Source organism: Pteropus alecto, unplaced genomic scaffold (genome assembly GCF_000325575.1).
Source record: "Pteropus alecto unplaced genomic scaffold, ASM32557v1 scaffold86, whole genome shotgun sequence".
In the NCBI taxonomy this organism is placed as follows: Eukaryota; Metazoa; Chordata; class Mammalia; order Chiroptera; family Pteropodidae; genus Pteropus; species Pteropus alecto.
The window spans coordinates 4,459,633-4,466,100 of NW_006442109.1; the positions used below are offsets into that span (position 1 = coordinate 4,459,633).

At 39.1% G+C, this 6,468-nt stretch overlaps 1 long non-coding RNA gene across 1 annotated transcript in view; it reads right to left on the reverse strand.

The window, feature by feature from the left end:
- Nucleotides 1–4,237, reverse strand: part of LOC112469538 — a 228,085-nt gene extending 223,848 nt beyond the window's left edge. Inside the window, exon 1 of the long non-coding RNA XR_003042655.1 lies at nt 4,100–4,237. This is a non-coding gene — a long non-coding RNA (uncharacterized LOC112469538). The remainder of the gene's footprint in view (nt 1–4,099) is intronic.
- Between the last annotated feature and the right edge of the window lie 2,231 nt (nt 4,238–6,468).

The following is a 6,468-nucleotide window of genomic DNA, read 5'->3' on the forward strand; positions in this document are numbered from 1 at the left end:
AAACACTTTCAAATCTTCCCCCACCCCAACCCATCTCCACTGATATTGTCTTAGTTCAAGCACTTGTGATTTCTTGCCTAAACTCTTATATTAGAACCTCTCTACTGGCCTTCTTACCTCCAGTCTCACTTCCTTTCAACCAATACCTCCTCCCAAGAATTTTCCTAAAATAGGAATCCAATTGTGATAATCTTTACTTCAAACTCTTCCATAGCTCCAAATGCTAAACAATATTACCCAAAGTTATTGGCCTCATATATAAAGACTTCACCTTCATCTCTTTGGTGCTACAGCCACATCCCCTAATTTGACCTTCCTCAAATCTGCCTTGATGCCTCTGCTTGTATCCCGCCCACACCACCCCCCTCGCCCCCGGCCGATATCCCCCAGTGATGAGCTTCTATTAATCCATCAAGGCTCAGCTCCAGATCCCCTCGACCAATGTCTTGAAGTTAAGTAATAGGAATATTGAGCTAGTGCCCCTGAAAATCCCACCAAGGATGACCCAGAGTCCTAGGGAGAGCAGAGTGAGGCTATCTATGATGTTGTCTTAGCATTAGAAAGAATGCTGTGGCCAAAGAGGTGGGCAGGCCCTGACAATGTCTGTGCAATACTGCATTTAGAAAATTTGAACATTGATTTTCTTAGGCATGCAAGCCCAATTTTATTTCTTTTAATAAGATACTTTTCTATTGGCACTTTTTTCTAATAAAACCTTAGCTATTCCAAAGAAACATGGGATTTTTCCTTTTTCACAGTAAGGTAAGTAACAATAAATAAAATCAAGCTAAAAAATCTTTTCATTAAGAAAAATAATTAAGATAAAAATTAGGATTGGGGTGGGGGGAGGTAGACGAGGTAAAATATGTGGTGACAGAAAGAAATCTAACTATGGGAGGTGAACACACAGTGTAAATATATATATGCCTTACTGTTAAAAAATTAGGATTAAAAATGTTTTCCTTCTTACATCTTAGTTTTAAAACTTAGAAATAAAACTCTGACAAAACAGTATCACTGGATTCCTTCAAGAAGCATAAAGTCAAAACTGTTAAACCAGAATTAGAGCACTCTTTATTTAGTCATTTTATACTCCAGATTTGGGCAGTGGCAATTCAAGACTGCTGTAGGAGATAAGGGGGGTCATCTGGAGGTCAGGAAGGTGACTTTATATGTTGAGGTTCAGGTCAAATTTTACTTGACAAAAACAAAAACAGTTTTGAGGCTAAATTTAAGTTTTTAAATGACCCATCAAATACAGGCCTATAGAAGTTAAAGAAAATTCCAAACATACCTCTAGTTGGTGGCAGACATTTGATGACATAATAGGTAACTAAGTAAAAAAATATTTACACATACTCTAGGAGTTTTCAGTTGACAATAGAAAATCAATGCCCCAATGCCTATGTTCATAAAACCCACAGAGTAGTATAAAAATATTAAACAGGGAGAGGAAAAAATATGGCATAGATGATAGAGGCTCTGTTCATCCCTCCGGTGACTAAATCAAAGTTGTAACGAAAACAAAGAGCAAGCAGCAAGGAAAAATTGCCTGAGATCTAGATGAACAAGCCATACAAATAGGGAGAGATCCAAGAAATAACCTTCCAATGGCAGAAGTTAGGATGGGGCGAGGATGCGGGGCTGCCGGGTCTCAAGCGGCTGAGTGCAAAGGAGGCTGCAGCAGCGGAAGTGGCAGAAGCCTCTTAAAGGGGCCACATCCGTGAGCAGATTTTCACAGTGATGGATCTGCTAGCTCTAAGCACCAGTGCCAATTCGGCTGCACGCAAGGGTCACCAAGGACTTACAGGGAGACGTTGTCGGAGTGATGGCCGAGGTGAGACTCGCACTATACAAAAGTGCCTGTGATATTATTGTTCCCTTTTGAGCCCTCCCCGCTCCCAGTGCACGGACACAGCACTGCCATAGCCTAGATGTCATAAACAGGATAACAGAGGTCACTCTGCCCAGAGGATTCCCTGAAAACCTGCCTCCCACAATTCGTGGCCCCACCCAACCACATCCAGGTATTCTTCAGCGAGTCAGGTGCTCTTTGCTGAGCAGTGCCTAGATTCACACTGGAGGCAGTCGGCCTCAGTTCTGGTGTGGCTTTTTGAGGAGCCACCTTTGAGACAGCAAAGCCTGTGGATTTGCTGAATCTTAACAGGTGGCCCCAGAGGGGTAGAGGCTTGGACTAAGTTTGGCCTACAGCTGAACCCCTCTCAGGACTGTGCCACTGGACAGTTACTTCACAAATCCACACTAATAAGACCAGGAGACTTAGGAGCTTTGCTTAGTACATAGAAACAGACACAAAAAAGCCGCCAAAATGGGAAGACAAAGAAGCAGAAACCATATGAGAGAACATCCAGATATAATGGAGTCAAGTAATCTAACAGATATACAGAGTTCAAAACACTGGTTATAAAGATGCTCAATGAACTTTTGGGAAATGTAAATAAATTCAGTGAGAACTTCAACAAAGAGATAAAAAACATAAAAATGGAAATGGAAATTATAAAAGAGAACCAGTCTGAAATGAAGAACACATTATCTGAGATGAGAAGTATATTAAATGGAATAAACAAAGGAATAAACAAAGTGAATAAAGAAAAGGATCAAATGACCTATCTAGAGGACAGGAAAGCCAAGGATACTCAATCAGAATGGCAAGAAAAAAGATGCCAAGACTATAAAAATAATTTAAGGAGCATATGGGATACTATTAAGGGTCCAAATATTCATCCAATAGGCATACTTGAAGAAATACAAGATGTTGAACAGCTGTTTGAAGAAATAACGATGGAAAACTTCCCTAACCTGGTGGTGGAAATGGACGTAAAACCCCAAGAAGCTCAAAGAATCCCAAAAACCAGGGCTCCAAAGAGGCCCACACCAAGACACATCATAATTAAAACGCCAAAGGTTAAATACAAAGAAAGAATCTTAAAAGCAGCAAGAAAAAATCAGATAGTTACCTACCAGGGAGCAGTTGATTTCTCAAAAGAAACTATGCAGGACAGAAGGGCGTGGCACAAAATATTTGCATGATGAAGACCCAGGATCTACAACCAAGAATACTTTATCCAGCAAAGCTATTATTTAGAGTTGAAAGACAGATAAAGAGCTCCTCAGACAAAAAATAAGCTAAAGGAATTTATCATCACCAAGCCAGTATTATAGGAAATGTTGGAGGAACCTCTTTAAGAAGAAAAGACATGTATCAAAAACAGGACTAAAGAATGGTAACAACTACATTCCTATCAATAAGTACCTCAAATGGAAAAGAATTAAGTGCTCCAACTAAAAGATAGTGTGGATGAATGGACAGAAGAACAAGACCCCTATATATGCTGCCTACAATCGACTCACTTCAGATTAAAAGACACACACAGACTAAAAGGAAGGGGATGGAAAAAGATATTGCTTTGATGGACCTAGAAGGTATTTAAGTCAGACAGAGAAAGATAAATACTACATGATTTCACTTAGATGTGGAATCTAAGGAATAAAAAGAACAAACTAATCAAAAACAGACTCACAAATATAGTGGACAATTTGGTGATGGACAGAGGGGAAGAGGGTTGGGGGGCTGGGATAATGGGGTGAAGGGTTAAAGAAGTACAAATTAGTAGCTAATGGATGGTCATAGGGATGGGGAGCATAGCATAGGGAATGCAGTTAGCATTAATATGTTGGCTAGGTGGGGGTCAGAGGAAAGAAGGAGCAATTGGGGAGATCATTTTATGAACTATATAGATATCTAACCAATGTACTGTATACTTGAAACTAATTAAAATAAATAAATTTAAAATATATATATATTAAAGAAAGACATGACTGGATAGGTATATATGTCTATACAGATCAAAGTCAATATTTTCAGCTTTATACATTGAAAAATATCTCAAAAAAATGTGACAAATGATCCTATCTTTATAAAACTTAAAAATTGTTTGAGCAGAGCAGATCAGTGAGGGTATGGTCAAGAAAACCAAAGCCATTCTGTATATTTGAAACAAAATAGAATTGGAACAGTGACTTGGTTACATAGATGAGGGAAAAGCTGAGAATCCAAATAAAGAGTGGTGAGACTTACCCAAGATGAGCAAAACCAGGAAGATGCCACCACTCCTTTGGCTGGACAGTCAACAGGAAGAAGTAGTAATCCCACAGTCCATCCAGTGGGAGCTGAGCCAGTAAGGGCGTTTCCAGCAGAGATTGGGTCCACAGTGGGTAAGACTGCCCAGTGGGTCCTAAAATTCTGGAGGAGATTCAGTCATTACTCCTTCTAAAAACCACAAGAGACTTCCTTTTAGGGTAAGAGAAAGTCAAGTTAAATTAGGAAGTGACTCTTCTCTAACTCCACCCGAGCTCTCTCTTTCTGGTTTTTTGCTTGCAATCTGATTCATCTTCCTCACCCCCCAGAGGCACCTCTGAGAGGAGAGAACTTTTCCAGCCCACTCTTCAAAGAAAGGAAGCAGTCCAACAATGCTGATATGAGCCAACGACCCATATCCTTTGGGGTTAAGGAAAACGGCACAAGGAGTGAGCCATCATAAGACAAAGTGACGCAGAGAGCATACTTCCTGAGCATAATGAAAACACCAAGGTTAAAGATGATGAGTAACTGCAGTCAAGTCACCTTCCAAGTTTTACTTTGCTTAATTAATCCTTTCTTTACTCTCTGACATTCAGTGGACTCTTAAAGGAACATTTTAAACCTATACAGTCAGTTGCCTCCTTCAAGCCAGCAAAAGCATAATCCAGAAAGACAGGAAACAAAGAAGTCAACTCTGCTCTACCAGTGAGATATTTCTGGAAACCCACTATTTTTTACATCTATTCCTTAAGAGCTGGGGATAATACCAGAGAGGGTCTCTGGATTTGAATTTACCATTTGAGGGGAATATGTAACAAGGGATCACTGATTCCCATTTCAAGGTCACCCTGATATGTGGAGGCTTTCCATCATTCCAGAATCTGATTCATTTTAGTACATTGCTTTGTTACAGTGTCAGCTAGCAGTGGGCCAGGTGACAGAAATTGAGCAAAGCTTGAGGACAGAGAAGCAGATATTGGATTTGTCCCTTCTTCCTTCCAATTCTTCCTCTCACATGAACACCCAGGCCTCATAATCTATCCCTTTTTTATATCATTTATTCATTTTTTTCATTCATCAACTCCTTTAATAAACATTTATTATTACTCACTATGTGCCAGGCACTGAGGATAGAGCAGAGAACAAAACAAGTAAAAATTCTTGTCCTCATAGAGCTTATATTCTAATCTGGGGTGACAAATATATAAGAAAAATATATAGTTTGTCCAGTGATCACATGGAGTTACAGAAAAAATAATAAAGTAGGGAAATGTCATATGTCTTCTTAGAGTGGGAACACTGAAATTTATATAAAGGGGTCCAAGGAAGACCTTTTCGTAAGGATGACCTTTTTGGCAAAGATATGAGTGCTACAAATATTTTAGGAAAGAGCATTCCATTCAGAAGAAATAGTAAGTGCAAAGGTCTTGGGGCTGGACTACTTGTGATGACATGATCCAGGACCAGCAAAAAGTCCACTATAGTAGTGTGAGCATAGAAAATAAATAGTAAGAATAAGAGATGAGTTCACAGATGTGAGAGAGATAAGATTTCATAGACCCTTGTGGGCCTTTTTAAGAACTCTGACATTTACTCTGAGTTGGATGGAGAGCTAGTGAAGCCAGAGTGACATGATTTGACTTGCTTTTTTAAAAGGATCACTCTTGTCTCTTGAGTGGAGATTCAAATGTAGAGGGCACAATGGCAAAACCAAGCAAGCTAACAACAATAATCCAAGGGAAAGATAAAGGTGGAGGTGATAGAATTTGGATTCTGAATATCATCTAGACATATTTTTAAGATCCTTCAAAGTATGAATTTGTGGCCAGTCATCCTCTTTCCTTGAGACTTGGGATGAATCTATGATTTCCATTAATCTAGGGTACAAGAACCTGGGACAGGAAGGAGTTCAGTTATCAAAGCTTGGGTTAGTACCTTTCATTGATTTTCAAAAACCTGCAAAGTGGGGAATAAGTATAATGAAGAGTAAAAGATATAAGAGGTTAATATTGGCCAGGATTATGAACATCAACATCAATATTAAGTCTCTAGACTTAACCATATTAAGAGGGTAATATATGCTATCTCATTTATGGTTGATATATTAGTTTGGAGTTCAGGGGAAAGGAACAGGATGGAGATAAAAATACAGAAATAATCGGTGTATGCATAGTGTTTAAAGCTCTGAGTCTAGATAAATAACCTAGAGCTTAGCTAGAAAAGATATCTTAGCATGGGGACACTCTGATTATTAGAAGTCAGAGAGATGAAGAGGAGTCAGCAAAGAAAACTGACCATTGCCATCTGCAGACCACCTAAGTCAGAATCTTAGAAGTTTGAATAGAAAAATCTGGAGATCTAGATAT